The sequence below is a fragment of the Pongo abelii genome, chromosome 7 (assembly GCF_028885655.2).
Source record: "Pongo abelii isolate AG06213 chromosome 7, NHGRI_mPonAbe1-v2.0_pri, whole genome shotgun sequence".
Classification (NCBI taxonomy): domain Eukaryota; kingdom Metazoa; phylum Chordata; class Mammalia; order Primates; family Hominidae; genus Pongo; species Pongo abelii.
The window spans coordinates 58550876-58567665 of record NC_071992.2 but is presented as its reverse complement, the minus strand read 5'-3'; the positions used below and the strand labels follow the sequence as shown (position 1 = coordinate 58567665).

General features: G+C 37.9%; 1 protein-coding gene across 2 annotated transcripts in view; it reads left to right on the top strand.

Moving 5' to 3' along the window:
• Positions 1 to 4813: 4813 nt before the first annotated feature.
• Positions 4814 to 16790, top strand: part of LOC129060976 (carbonic anhydrase 1) — a 52776-nt gene continuing 40799 nt past the window's right edge. Inside the window, exon 1 of one of the 2 annotated variants that reach the window (XM_054561552.2) lies at positions 4814 to 4935. The gene's annotated coding sequence lies outside the window, so the exon portion shown is untranslated. The remainder of the gene's footprint in view (positions 4936 to 16790) is intronic. The other variant, XM_054561553.2, reaches the window with a different exon arrangement.

Genomic DNA, 16790 nt, shown 5'->3' with positions numbered 1-16790 from the left:
TCCAAGTCTCTCCTTATCCACATTCCTGTGTTGGAATATTAAAAATGATCAGTGCTGAGTGGCTAAACTCCAAAGCTATACACTAGTACAGCTGGGGCCCACCTTAGACCATTAGGAGTGATGAGCCACTTGAGCTGCCCTTTGCAGGGTCTGCATTCCCCATGCTTCTGCTCATAGCCTGTGTTTGGCAGAAGCCTATTCCAGGAGTCTGTAACTTCTTTGGAAGCAGTGTTTCTTTATTATTATGTAGGGCAGAATCCTGTTTGTCTGAGTGTTTCAGGTAAACTTTTGTGGAGGAAAGTGTTGGTTGGGCTCTCCCACAACACAGAAATGGCACCCCGGTCTCATTGTCAACTCGACCAATTTAACCAATTACTATAAAGGAACTATAAAGGAACATAGAAATTGGTTAAATTGGAGGGCTTCCTACAGACTAATACTGGAGTTACAGCCTCAGCCATAGATATATTAATTGGCAAACAACCTGACACCCTATTAACCATATGCACTCAAATCAGGCCATATGATTTAAAACCTGTGTACAGCAGAACCCCTCTCATCACACGTCTAGAAAAACCAGGGACTGTTGAGAGCTTTTATATTCAGCTTCCTTTATTTTTATCAATTTCATTTTATTTTAAGTTCTGGGACACAGGTGCAGGATATGCAGGTTTGTTACATAGGTAAACCTGTGCCATGGTGGTTTGCTGCACCTATCAACCCATCACCTAGGTATTTAGCCCCACATTCATTAGCTATTTATCCTTATGCTCTCCCTCCCCCTGCCATCACCCCTGAGAAAGGCCCCAGTGTGTGCTGTTCCCCTCCCTGTGTCCACGTGTTCTCATTGTTCAGCTCCCACTTATAAGTGAGAACATGAGGTGTTTGGTTTTCTGTTCCTGTATTAGTTTGCTGAGGATAATGGCTTTGAGCTCCAGGATGCAAAATCAATGTACAAAAATCACAAGCATTCCTATACACCAACAGTAGACAAGCAGAGAGTCAAATCATGAATGAACTCTCATTCACAATTGCTGCAAAGAGAATAAAATACCTAGGAATACAGCTAACAAGGAAAGTGAAGGACCTCTTCAAAGAGAACTAAAAACCACTGCTCAATGAAATCTGAGAGGACACAAACAAATGGGAAAACATTCCATGCTCATGGATAGGAAGAATCAATATCATGAAAATGGCCAAAATGCCCAAAGTGATTTACAGATTTAATGCTATTCCCATCACGCTACCATTGACTTTCTTCACAAAACTAGAAAAAAACTACTTTAAAAGTAATGTGGAACCAAAAAAGTGCCCATATAGCCAAGACAATCCTAAGCAAAAAGAACAAAGATGGAGGCATTACATTACCCTACTTCAAACTATACTACAAGTTTACAGTAACCAAAGCAGCATGGTACTGGTACAAAAACAGATACATAGACCAATGGAATAGAATAGCAATCTCAGAAATAAGACTGCACATCTACAACCATCTGATCTTTGACAAACCTGACAAAAACAAGTAACGGGGAAAAGATTCCTTATTTAGTAAGTGGTGCCGGGAGAACTGGCTAGCCATATGCAGAAAATTGAAACTGAACCCCTTCCTCACATCTTACACAAAAATTAACTCAAGATGAATTAAAGACTTCGATGTAAAACGCAAAAGTAAAAAAAAAAAAAAAAACCCAGAAGAAAATCCAGGCAATACCATTCATAACATAGGCATAGGCAAAGATTTCATGACAAAAATGTCAAAAGCAATTGCAACAAAAGCAAAAATTGACAAATGGGATCTAATTAAACTAAAGAGCTTCTGCACAGCAAAAGGAGCTATCATTAGAGCAAACAGGCAACCTACAGAGTGGGAGAAAATTTTTGCAATCTATCTATCTGACAAAGGTCTAATATGCAGAATCTTCAAGGAACTTAAACAAATTTATAAGAAAAAAAATGAACAACCCCATTAAAAAGTGGGCAAAGCCCATTAACAAACACTTCTCAAAAGAAGACATATATGTGGTCAAGAAACATAAAAAAAGCTCAACATCACTGATCATTACAGGAATGCACATCAAAACCACAATGAGATATGATCTCACACCTGTCAGAATGGTGATTATTAAAAAGTCAAGAAACAACAGATGCTGGCGAGGCTATGGAGAAATAGGAGTGCTTTTCCACTGTTGGTGAGAATGTAAATTAGTTCCCCCATTGTGGAAGACATTGTAGCAATTCCTTAAAGACCTAGAACCAGAAATAGCATTTGACACAGCAATCTCATTACTGGGTATATACACCCAAAAGAATATAAATTATTCTATTATAAAGATACATGCTTATGTATGTTCATTGCAGCACTATTCACAATAACAAAGATGTGGAATCAACCCAAATGCCCATCAATGATAGACTATAAAGAAAATGTGGTACATACACACCATGGAATACTATGCCGCCATAAAATGGAACAAGATCCTGTCCTTTGTAGGGACACTTAGCTGCCTTTAATTGAGACTTTGATTGTACCATTCAGATTGTGGCACTTTGGTCCAATTATAGCAGTATTCTGGATGTCAGCATCTTTGCTAGCTGTGCATCCACAAAGCCTTTGACTTAAAAGACATTTGCGAATCAAGCTCCCAGGACCCAACATTGTATTCAAATTCTACAAATGACTCAGCCTCATTATAACACAACAGAGCCACAAAAATACGGCCCACATCAACCCTAGTGGGTATCCATTTGGGAAGGATACCCTAGTCCGACACTGCCCTAGCTCAAGACCACGCCATTAAAGATGACATGCCCTCTGCCTCCCAACCAACTACGAGCAGTGCCAACTACACCAGCACGTGGAATGTCTTGCCATTCACAGGAGACCAGAGGCTCTTGGTTTTCCAGTAGCTGGTTACACTGCTGACTTCTGTTTTAAAAAAGCAAGACCCACAAAACTGGAGTAACTTTCCAGACTTTACAGACACCTATAAAACTCTAAGTTCTGCTCCCTGTGATTGTAATTCCACTCTATACCAGGTTAAGCCCTTATGAGACCAAGTCCAATGCCTCCTTAATGCTTCTAAGATTCGGGTTCCTGCTAATCCCACCCACTTCTCCTGACTAAAGGGTAACCTAACTGAAGTATCTATCCTGTGTGCTCTCCTAGGAGTAAAAGGAGCATCTGCTGGTCTCCCACTGTCAAACCATTTATTCCCTTCCATCCTCTTCCCCTTCACTTTCTCATTGTCAGTATCCCTACTCCCACCCCCATCTCTTCCATCCTAACAGCATCTTCTCCTCTTGCCCTCTAAAAGACTACATAAGTAAAATTCAAACCCACTGTCCCAGCTTCTCTGATATTTATACGGACATCCATAATACAAACACATTTGACTGAAGTAGACTCTTCTGCACTGACTATCCATAACTCATCACCCTGCCTCCACATATCCCACACCACACATTTACCCAACTGATAATTTCCCCAGAGATGAAAAATACTGAGAAATGAAAACCACTTCCAAACGGCCTTTTCTCCTGTATTGTGGTGCCCCCTCATGGCAAGTGGCAACTGCACTCATATTTCCTCAATACATACCACAGATGGGCTACCCAATGAACAACTGCATATTCTCACCTTATGCCCAACAAAAGCCACTGTCTTCCTCCAGTCCTATTCTTTAGTAATTTCCCTTTACCTAAATCAAGGTACAATTTTCCAATCTAAAGGTAATGCCACAAAACAATATTGTGCCCCAACCAACAAGGGTGTTTATCCCCTCTCCTTTGCCCTTCCATTACTCTGAAACTGGAAGCCACGAGATGCATTCTGGCCTCTCTTGGCATTCCTATTTATATAAATGTTAATTATTCTTTCCCCACCCAGCCAAATGTCATTGATGTGCCACGTTCGTACCTATAATACAGGGACTCACCACTGCTCTGGGACTTGCTGCAATGGCCACAAGGACCATTGCTTTAGCCCAACAGTCAAAAATAATTGACGCTACCCTACAAATGTCCAAAATTCGAGTATATCATATTTCTAAATTACAGCAAATATTAGTTCTGCTAGACCAGGGAGCTTTGGCAAAAATGTTTTTTGACAGTAAATTTGTCCTTGATTATATGTTAACTAGTCAAAGAGGTGTTCGTAACATTATTAGAGCTTCTGGTTGTAGGTGGGTTAACACCACCAGTCAAGAGGTCATTCTAACAGAAAGCCTAGATCACAAAACCATCACCCTAAAAAAACATGCCTTACATATTTAACACACTCTGAAATCCAGTCAAAATATGACTAAAGGCCCTTGCCATGACTGATGTATTCTCCCGGCCAACACCAAACAAATGGGAGCCTGGTTACAAGTCAGCCTTCAGGGACTTGTCACATTTCTACTTGGTTTCTTCCTTGTTATTGTCATAATAAAATGTTTTCTATGCTGTTTGGTGCAACTTAGGCCTTATTCTGTAGAAGTCTCCTCTACTATTCAGGCCACTCAAATACCCCAAATAATTGAGTTCAAAATCGACATCAAGATATAAAGGAGTCAGTGACTAAATATATTTTATATATGGTATTTTTATTGATTATTGTGCTGTCTTGACCTAGTATGGAGGCCTCTGCTAGAGGCTGGTCAGTTTCCTCTCTTGAGCATCTGATTAAATCCACACCCCAACCACTTCCCTTATCAGGTTCTCACACTCCGGGGCCACTATGTACCCACTCTAATCACCACAGGGCCAGATATCAGACAATTAAGGACAGCGCCCATGCCCCAAAGCCTGCGAAAATTATGCAAATTATTCAACCTAGCTAACCCCACCCTTTTTGCTCTACATAAGCTGCCCTTTCCCCCTCCAGCTTGTGGTACCCGGTCCTCAGGTGCAACCCCTTGCGTGGTCCTCTGTGGCAGCCTTCTCTCATTTGGAGCTGTAAGTAACAAAGACTTCTGCCTTTCATCTAGCTGAGCATTGAAGTGTTTTGTCCGACAGCCAAAAGAATCTTTAAATCTTATAAAATACAGTCGTACCTACATCTTAATTACTATTCAATGAATGAAAGCTGTAAAGTTTAAAAAGCCTTTATAGTTTTTCTAAACCTTTTATATTTATCAAGCAGATATCTGTAAATCTGAAAAGGATAATATAAATTACCTTTTTTTTTTTTGAGACAGAGTCTTACTTGGCAGCCTAGGCTGGAGCACGGTGGCACCATCTCTGCTAACTGTAACCTCTGCCTCCCAGGTTCAAGTGATTCTCCTGCCTCAGCCTCCCGAGTAGCTGGGATTACAGGCACATGCCACCACACCTGGCTAATTATTGTATTTTTAGTAGAGGGGATTTCACCATGTTTGCAAGGCTTGTCTCGAACTACTGACCTCAGGTGATCTGCCCTCCTCAGCCTCCCAAAGTGCTGGGACTACTGCAGGCATGAGCCACCGCAACCGGCCAATATAAATTACCATTTAAACTTATTCCATGACTAATGTTCAATTTGACGTTAATTCCCCTAAACAATTAATGCAACTGATAGACTTGGTTAATTAAGTTCCTTTAAATATTATATATTATATCAATTACAAATTTATTCTACCTGAATCTCTCAAACATTTCAAATGCCTGACACATTAGTATCTTTTATACATCTTGCAAGTTTACAAAAGGAGGGAGGGGGTTCTAATAATTAAAGCAATTCCAGTAAAAGTAATAAACCAAATGTATGCAGTACTAAGTTATGTTCTCTTGAACATTCAAACACTGTGTATAGACTGAAGAAAATGCTCTTGTACTTTAAAATTGAAATTATATGGTTCATATATCTTATTTTCTAATATATCAGGTTATATTAAATGCTTCAAGTAACTTAACAAACAATCTTTCATAGGTTATCTCAAGGATTAAATAATTAAATTTCTAAAGTTAATACAAATGTGTTAATACTGTGGATTTGACTAACTTCAACATTCTTATAGTTATTTCTCTCTTCTCCCAGTATTGTAAAGCCACTTATGCAAATAAAGAGAATAGAAAGATGTATGATCTGATTGGGCTGAGGATACTGTATCAGAGAATCAAGGCCAGGGTTGAAGTGTCAGTTAAAGAATTTGAGAGAGGGTCAGGGACCTAATTAGGTACCACACATGGCCAGGGTGCCTCTACACAACCCAAAAGTCAATGTGCTGGGCATCTCCTTGAGGTAACAGAGCTTTCCAAACTCACAATGTTTCATGCAGTCTAGTATATCATGTGTACCCTTACCTAGTTTTATTTTATTTATTTATTTATTTATTTATTTATTTTTGAGACAGTGTCTCTGTCGCCAGGCTGGAGTGCAGTGGTGGAATCTCGGCTCACTGTAACCTCTGCCTCCTGGGTTCAAGCGATTCTCTTGCCTCAGTCTCCCGAGTAGCTGGGACTACAGGCATGTGACACCACGCCTGTCTAATTTTTGTATTTTTAGTAGAGACAGGGTTTCACCATGTTGGCCAGGATTGTCTCAATCTCTTGACCTCTGATGATCCGCCTGCCTCGGCCTCCCAAAGTGCTAGGATTATAGGTGTGAGGCACCGTGCCCGGCCCCCTTACCCAATTTTTAAAGTTACCTCTTTCATAACTTTTTTGTTTTTTTGAGACAGAATCTCACTCTGTCAACCAGGTTGGAGTGTAGTGTCACGATCTCTGCTCACTGCAACCTCTGCCTCCCGGTTCAAGCAATTCTCATGTCTCAGCCTCCCAAGTAGCTGGGATTACAAGTATGCGCCACCACGCCCAGCCAATTTTTGTATTTTTAGTAGAGATGGGGTTTCACCATGTTGGCCAGGCTGGTCCCAAACTCCTGACCTCAAGCAATCAACCAGCCTGGACCTCCCAAAGTACTGGGATTAAAGGCGTGAGCCACCATGCCCAGCTTCTTTTATAACTTATAACTGTGTAATTTGATAGTTGAAATTCCCTCTGTAGGATATTATTCAGTACTGGACTGAATTTAATCTCTTTATTGCCTGATTGGGGTCAACTTGTGTTTTACGTGTTTTATATCCAGTTCAATATCAAGAATCCTTTTGTCATTTTATTGGCCATTCCCTACGTGATTAACACTATCTACTGAACACTGTATCTTAGAATATTACCCACATTTGCATCAAGCTCATGATCTATAGCTCACCTACATCCACCATTCTATTTTTGAAATTTGGGATAGCAATTGCCAGGATACAGTTGTTCTGCCTGAGTCTTCACTGCACCTCAAGTTATTTTGAGGTTCATCCATCTTATCTGAACTTTCTCTGTGCTCTGGATTTTATTTCTCTCCAAGAGACACAAACTCATTTAGAGCATGTAGATCTTCCCTTGGGATGTTTCTGCCTATTTTATTCCTTGTTTCTATCATGCCAACATTTGTTCTAATCTTTCTATTTGTTCTAATTTTTTTTTTCAAAAGAAAAGGAAAAAAACAGGTATTTTAGGCACCACTGGTCAGTGTAGGGCCGGTGGGTGGGACATGGCATTAGATGTGCTAGTTGAGCAGAGCTGTGCTGTTAATTTTCTGAAAGTGGTAACAAATTACATAAAATAAAACAGTGCAATGCCAGGACAGGCCAGCATGAGATAGGTGAGTTCTTCCCTCCGAAGCCTTCCTTCCAGGCTGTTTTATGTGCCTTTCCTTAGTGTGTCCTTCCTGTCTAATTAGGTTTCTCTCATTGCCCTTGTCCTAATGTTTTACAGTTATCTAAGGTGGAATAGCACAGTGGAGAGAAGCAAAAATATTGGAGTGAGACAGACTTAGGCAGAGGTGGCAATATTGTAAAAATAATGATGCTTAAGATGTAAGACTATTCATTGCTTGATTTACTTCCAAGATCCCAGAAGGGCACAAGAAATGTGTTCACACAATCATATGTTTTAAATAAAATTTGCAAAAGATATTTAACCACAATCAGTCAACCCCATTATCATTTTACTCTGACTGTCCGGCATCATATTTCCTGTATCAGGTGGTATTGGAGGGTCTGTGGGCATTTTTGAGACCCAAATGGGGGAAGTTGAGTTGAGAATAATTTCAGTTTGGCTTTAGTGGGACATATTTATGTGGGTGTCAGTCATATCTGTATATTGATAATTTATTGCTAGCCATTCAGGGTAGCATCCACTATGCCAAAACAAATATGCAGGGCCAGAAGTCATATCAAAAAGTGAAAGTGTGCTTCCCAATGGCTCCCAGGTTCAGAAATTTGTAGGTTATTGAAGAGAAGCAGATGGTGAAATGCACAGAGACAAAGCTAATCCAGGGAAAATAATTTCAATCATCCAGTGTGTAAAGCTGCAGACAGAGAATTTGGTTTTAGAATTTGACCAGAAAACCTAGTTAAGACAGGTTCTGTCAGGAATGTATCTGATAATGTCTTATGTACAATTAAAACCACATCATACGTTACAAAATTTTTTTGATGAAAATAGTACAAAATTAAAGAATCCTGTGTATTAAGACGCAAACCTATAGCAGTACTTCAAATGTGTGTGAAATTTTATGAATCCCAGTATTAATAAGAACAAACATAAATTTTAATCAACTGTGCTTGAAATAAGACTGAAATATCTTTCTATTCTCTCTACAGAAAATAATATAAAATTTTTGTTATATGAAGAGATAATCCAGAATTATGAAATTAAAATATAGATAAAAGCTATTAGAGAATTCTGTCTGGCATTGGCTGAATATAAAATATTGTTTTTTTGATTATGTGATATTTTTGATATTTAACTTTATAAAATATTTGATTTATTATAAATCATTTTCTTGTTCTAAATAGATATTCACTTTTGTCACTAATTTTATTATTAATTTTGTATTCTTTTTGTGGTAAAATTAAATTTACTACTTTAAACATTTTAAGGTATACAGGTCTGTGGCATTAAGTACATTGACGTTGCTGTGCAACCCCCATCGCGCATCATCTCCATAACTTTTTCATCTTTCCAAATGGAAACTCCATATTCATTAAACAATAACCCCCCACTCCTTCCTTCCCCGAGCTCTGGCAGCAATTATTCTATTTTCTAGCTCGATAAATTTGACTATTCTAGTTATCCCATATAAGTGGAATCACACAGTATTTGTCCTTTTGTATATGGCTTATTTCACTTAGCACAGTGTCTTCAATCTTCATCCATATTGCAGCATGTATCATTTCTTTTAAAGGCTGAATAATATTCCCTTGTATATACAGTAGTCCCCCTTATCTGTGAGGATACGTTACAAGACAATACATGAAACCATGGCTAGTACCGAACCCTATAAACACTATGTTTTTTTTCCTTATACAAACACACCTATGATAAAGTTTAAATTATAAATTAGGAATAGGAAGAGATTAACAACAATAACTAATAATAAAATAGAACAACTATAACAATATATCATAATAAAAGTTATGTGAATGTAGTCTCTCTCTCTCAAAATATTGCATTGTACCGTACTCACCTTTCTTGTGATGGGAGATGCTGTGATGTCTCTGTGATGAGATGACAGGAGGTGAATGATGTAAGCATTGTGATGTAGCCATAGGCTACTACTGATCTTCCTTATTTCTGAATCTGTGTAACCAGCCCTTTGCGGTGTGGTGTCACTCATTTCTTGCTTGCTGAAGTCTTCGTAGATGCTCAGTGCTTTCTGGTGCAACAGGTTGTTATCAAAACATGTTTTCTATTCATGTCTTCCACCCACCCATTTAAAGTCTTTTCCGTCTTAACAAAACACCCATCTTCCACTGTAGCTGTAACTTTTACAGTTTGAGTTGCAACAGCAACACTAGCATGAATTTCTTTTTCCTCCTTCACAATTGCCTGGATAGAAGATTTGTTCTTACCATAGATCTTAGCAACCTCAGTATATGACTTTTTTCCTTTCCTTATTAAGCCAAAAGTTTTCAAATTTTCACTTAAAGGAAGGACTGATGGCTTCTCTTTGGCATATCCAAATTACCAGCATCACAAGTCTTGGGCTTTGGGACCATTATGAAGTAAAATAAAGGTTACTTGAACACAAGCACTGCAACATGGCAACAGCAAATCTGATAACTGAGAAGGCTACTAAGTGACTCAGGGGAGGGCAGTGTGTACAGAGGCGATACGATGGACAAAGGGAAGATTCACGGCCCCATCAGGATGGAGTGGGATGCTGTGAGATGTCATCACACTACTCACAATGGCATACAATTGAAAACGTATTAATTATTTCTGGAGGTTTCCATTTAATAATTTTGGACTGTGGTGGAACATACATAACTGAAACAGAGGAAAGCAAAGCTTTGGTTAAGGGGGAAACTACTGTATATATAGTACCACATTTTGTTTATTCATTCATCTGACGATAAACACTGGGTTTGTTTCCACCTTTGGACTATTGTGAATAACGCTGCTATGAATACAGGTGTACAAATATCTGTAGAAGCCCCTGTTCTCAGTTCTTTCAGATATATACTCAGAAGTGGAATGCTGGACCATAAGGTAGTTCTGTGTTTAATTCTTTGAGGAATCACTATACTGCTTTCCACAATGGCAACAGCTCTTTACATTCCCACCAGAAATGCACAAGGGTTCTCATTTCTCCACATCATCACCAACACTAGTTTTCTGCTGTATTTTTGTCTGGTTGGTTTTCTTTTTGTTTCGTAGTAGCCATCTGATGAGTACAAAGTGCATAATCTTTTAAAGACGGCCTCCCAAAAACCTGGGTCTTCTCTGTGCTCGCGTCTGAATTTTAGTTCTACCATGGCATATGGTCCATCGTCCATGATTTTGTTTCCTCGCTTGTAAAATGAGGATAAAAATAAACATGACTCTAGGATTGTTTTAAAGATTTGGTGAAATAATATATGTGAAACCATTAGCACGTAGTCTACACTTAAAAAGTAGCAATCCCTTTCATTATTATTTACTTACTTGTCTTTCTCCTGTACAACATTATGAGCTCCTCACTCATTTTCTGTCCTCAACACCCAGCATAGGACCTGACATATACTTGGTGTTTAATGGAGGTTTGATGGTTGAGCTTAAAATCATCCATAGAAGACAGGCCACAATTCTTTTAGTCACAATGCATATAGAAGTCAAAAGTTCCTCAGTGAAGAGGAACTGAAAGTAAATATCAGAACCTTGCTGCTCTGTAATTCACTGAGTGCAATCAAGTCTTTATCAACACAGTAAAACCTTTTCTGTTCTCATTCTCTAAAGTAGCTTCACTCACGCTCAGCAAATGATTTTATTTTTCTCATTAAGTTGTAAATCATATTACCTCTCTGGGTATTGCTTTAGACAAATATTTGTATTGGGTGGACCCTACCTGACTACTGCTGACAAGATTCTGGTGCACCAAAGGGCAAGAAAGTTTCAATGGCATGTGATTTAGGATGCTGCCCCAGCTGGGCTGATTTCTGCTTAGGTGTACTACACATGGCATTAAAGCCTGCAATATTCAGAGACCCCATTCTTTGGGGGTTGCCTTAGGATTCATGAAAGCCCAGAAACTGTATTCAAAATTGTGAGCATGTGTGTATACGCACACACACCTGAGAATATGTGCACTTTCAAAGGAAACAAACCTAACTTTTGTCATAATTTCAAAGGAATGCATGACCAAAAGAATTAAGACTAACAGACCTAGAATGCCTAGGGTGGCAGAATCATTATCAAGCCAGAGGCTTACCTTTAGGAAAAGAAACAGGTCTTGAAACAATTTGTGGCATGAGTTCAGATCTTTAGGGGAGCTAGAACCCCCAATTACTAGGACCAAGGCACAGAATCAGCTAACCAAACTCCAAGGATGAAGAGTCATTGGAGTTGGCAGGGCAATTTAAATCTCCTTTAAACTCCCTCTAACTGCACATAAGTTAAATCCAGAATCTGTGGATCCATCCTAAAGATGGCAGTAGTCATTATAGCTGGGAGCTATTCAGAGAGGCATTCAAATATCACAGTGTGTCATATGTTAAATGCAGACAACCAAAGGTGATAGAATTATGACATCAAATTTAAAATTCTTAGAAGTATCCAGAATAGTATGAAAATGTAAATTTAGCACTTCTAAGATCCATTTAAACACAATGGCAAATTATATTTTAACCTATTTTGTGTCTTAATCTGATAAGAAGAAATTTGAAATTGTGCATCTTTTAATACAGGACTGAATGAAATAATTTCTGAGAAAAGTCAATAAAAATAAATATTAGCTGAGAAAAGAAAATCTAAGACATAAATTTAAAATAGTGTATCCGTACATACTTATACTACAGGTTGTCATACATTTTGACAGTACTTGTAATTTTTAGAAAATTGAAATTACTTTCTATTTACTCTCTGTAAATAAAAAGCATCTCTACTGAGACATGGTTACTGAGTTCCATATTTACAGAAATGAGCTAGAATGTTTTACTCTCTAACTACAATAAAATCACCCAAGGTGATCATAAAGTTCCCATATCTCTTTCTAAAAAATAAAAATAAAATAGAACAAAGCTAAAAGATTTTAAAACTTTAAAAAAAAATCCAAGGTCTTAGTACTATTAAAAAATGCCTAAGTTTAGAGAGTTTTGATTCAATTTCCTCTTAATTTCACTCTTCCCATGATAACCAGTCACTACCATTTTTATCCCCAGAGGTTTGAATGAAGTCTGACAAAAGTTTACTTCAATTGATTTCCTGCCATTCTGAGATAGGCTGAGACTGTCAAAGTGAAGGAAAAACAGTACAAATAAACATATAAAATACAAGAAGCATAAATCTTTATGGGCTTATAAATTACAGGTATTAATATACAACAATCACTAGTTCTCTAGAACAGTCCTAACCCATTCTATGGCTGTGCCATCTAGCCCTTAATGACAGGGTTCAGCTTCAAAGAGAGCTGGTTCAACATCTCCCCATTTCAGTTCCTGGCCTGATTCCGAAAGGTTTGGTGTCATGTTATTTCTCACTACAGAGGAAAAAGTTTGCTAGACACATTAAACCCTACGTAGCCAAATTCCAGGGATCTTATTTGGTCATATATTACTTGGCTACTTGTTGAACTGTAATCCTATCCTCTACATACAAGTCCAGGACTATAACAGTTTCTTAATCATAAGTAAAAGTAATTTCCAATTAATAAGAAACAGACTAACATGGGTAACAGGCGTAAGGGATGAATGGAGAACATCAAGATTAACCCACCATAGTGCCAGGGTTCCCATTCATTTCCCCTTCAGGTAGCCATTTGGAGTATACTTTTAAAAGAGAACCCTGTTCACATGCTTTCTCTTAAGTACAACTTTTGCATCAACCAAACGTGGACTAGCTATTATGATGCAAAGGACCACGGGAAGCTGCTCTGGCTAAACATCTCCTTCTTGCTGGTCCTACCAGTCCACCGCATTTCATTGTTCAAAATGCATTTCTTTACTTAAGTTCGTTGGAGTTGAAAATCACTATGTAAAGCAAAGATGTGACTAGAAGTTACCACATTAAGCTCTTTTCTGTCATTAATGCATTGATATGAATTTGTTTCAAGATGGTTAACTAGCCAAGGTTAGGCATTGAAAGTTGGACAGATGCATCCTAGGCAAGCCGGGGTGATCTCCAAAGTGGGGTAACCAAGAGCATTAGGAAACTGAAGTTGGAAAAGAGAGGGTAGCATGAAAGATGAAATCTGATATAAATAAGGGGGTAGCAGGGCAAAGCCATTTCACAGATCTGTAAACAAACTGCAATGCTGACCTCTGGTTTCCCTAACATAAGAGCTTTCACAAAGTAAACATGTTATTTAAAAATAATATCTCAAATAGCCATGCAGTTATGATGCACAGTTTAACTGAGGCAGGGGAGATTCTCAGAGGGAAGAACCCAGAGATCAGGGTTCAAGGCTGGGAGAGAAGTGGCTACTTCCTTGGAAATGTTCCTAGGTGTCCTGATCTGCCACTGAGCTACAGCCTTCAAACTCAAACTACAAGGGAAGCTTTTTTTGAGCCTCCCTGGAAAAAACCCATGACCCCAAAATCCTTCCCTCGAAACTCTGTCCAGAGGCTTGGTACTGCTTCAAGTAGAAAATCTGATTTGGTTTCTGGGAAGGAGGACCTGTTGGAAAGTTACAAGATTGACATGACAGTGACAAGTCTGGAACCTCCTGGCTCTGATGCACAGTGCTTGAACTCCCTTAGAAATGAAGCATTGCCCCCAAGATAGTATAAAGTTACAGTTATCTAAAGTTTTCTCTCTTTTTTTTTTTTACCTGTTTCTCTTTCTCCAAAAAAAAGTTTAATTTTAAGAACAATGAAAAATCAATCTTAAACAATTATAGGGAAACCCAAAAGAGCACACTGTGCATTTCAGCTACTTCAGTCACAATGAAACAATCATTAAAAAGATATTATGTTTCACACAAAGAAAATGTGAAAAAAAAACCCTCCATACTGTTAAAGCAATCATGTACCACAACTAAAGACAGGTAGAGTTTTTAAATTTTAAATTTGGCCGGGTGCGGTGGCTCACACCTGTAATCTCAGCACTTTGGGAGGCAGAGAAGGGCAGATCACGAGGTCAGGAGTTCAAGACCAGCCTAGCCAACATGGTGAAACCTCATCTCTACTAAAAATACAAAAAAATTACCGGGGCATGGTGGCACACTCGTCTAGTCCCAGCTACTCAGGAGACTGAGGCATGAGAATTGCTTGAACCTGGGAGGCAGAGTTTGTGGTGAGCCGAGATTGCGCCACTGCACGCCAGCCTGACAACAGAGTGAGATTCTGCCTCAAAATAATAATTATTATTATTTTATTTAATTTTTTAATTTTAAAATTACAAATGATTCGTAAACATTCTGTCCTCTCTTCTTTCAATATTTTATTTATTTTCTAATATGTATAACTAGCTGGAAAATTGTACAGTTCATATTCTTTTATAACTAATGAAAAGAAAATAAGTGAGATTTAATATATATAAATAATTTTCTATTATTCTTTAATGCTTTTTATTTATTTAGTGCTTTTGTTTTATACAACATACAAAATACTACCGCAGCACATGTAGTGTAATAGACAGCTTAGTCGTAATCTTACTTTTCAAAAAATTGTATATAATACATAATCTCAACCCCAGTATCAGATATCACTTGTGTACATCTTGCCTTTATTCCTATTCTTGCTTCTGGAAATCTTAGCCATTTCTGGCAAAGGGTATACAAGGAATAGTTCTAAAGCAGTGGCTCTTTAAGTGTGTTCCCCAGAGCAGCAGTATCAGCATCACCTGGGACTTGCTAGAAATGCAGATTCTCAGCTTCCATCCCAGACCTACTGAATCAGAAACTCTGAAGGTGAGGCTGGGCAATCTGTGTTTTAACAAAGCCCTCTGATGCACAGAAATGTTTGAGAACCACTCAATTAAAGGAACCACAAGGCAAATATTTTTTACATGCTTCAGAACTTATCCCTAGCTTTGTTTTTCTCTTTTCAATCATTTAATTTAGATGTTTTCTCTTATGCCACAGAGTTGAGTGAGATTCCCCTGACTCCCTTGGTTTTTTTCAAACAAGTACATTTCTTTTCCTCTTAGGAGTATAATTATCATGTAGATCGTACAAAATAAAATAACTTCTCCATGTGTTCATCTGCTTAGGAGATTTCCAATTTTATAAGGCAATAAAATAGTATTCAAAAGGGGGCACAATAGCTATATTGACATGTCAGTAGACATGTAGAAACTATAGAAATGGTTCTTTTCCTCTTATAAACTTTTTTTATTGGTTAAAACAAGATTTTATTAAAATATTGGCTTATTTTTAGGCAAGAAATTTTTAATTTTTAAATTCTATAATCTGTCTCTTGGAAATTCTTCAGATTAATATCTCAAAATCTTATAAACTTTTAAATATGAGGTTAAGAAAAAATTTAAATAATTTTATTACAAAAATGATATATGTTCTTTGCAACTATCAAACAATACAGATGTAAATCAAGTAACAATTAACAATCTGTCATCTTTTAAAATCATAGTCTCTTCAAGGCAACAAATGTTACCAGATTGGTGTTTCTTTCTAATCTCTCTTCACTGAATGCATAAGTGTGTAGATGCAAAACAATTTTATATGCAAAATCAGGATCATATTATGCCATTGCTCTTCAATTCACTTTTTACACTTAAAGTATCACAAATGCACTTGTCTAGTATCACTATTTAATTCCATTCCCCTTTAGGTTATTTTGAAATGCCTGCTCTTATAAACATTGATTCAGTTAGCATCCTTGCACATTTATTTCCAATTACTCTTGTTAATTTTTCAATTACGCAGACTCCTAAATGGGGAATATTTGAATCTAACTCTATGTCCATTTATAATTTAATTAAATGCTGCAAATGAATTATTGGAGTACTTCGTGTTTCCACAGGAATATTATCAGTCTTTTGAATTTTGCCTCCCATTCCCATGGTCTCTCATTGTTTTGATCTACGTTTCTCTAAACAGTGGTCACATAGATGATCTTTTCTCACACTGTTGGCCATTGGCTATTTTGTGAGCAAAAGGTCAAAAGTCTTCCTTGGAGGCTAAGGGGGAAAAGTGACCTTTTGAAGCTCAGGGTGAGAAACAGCATGATGGGTAGCACACAGTAACTCACACCTGTAATCCTAACACTTTGGGAGGCTGAAGTGGGAGGATCACTTGAGCTCAGGAGTTCGAAACCAGCCTGGGCAACATAGTGGGACCTCATCTCTACAAGGAATCTTAAAAAAAAAAAAAAAAGAAGAAAGAGCATGGTGGGGCT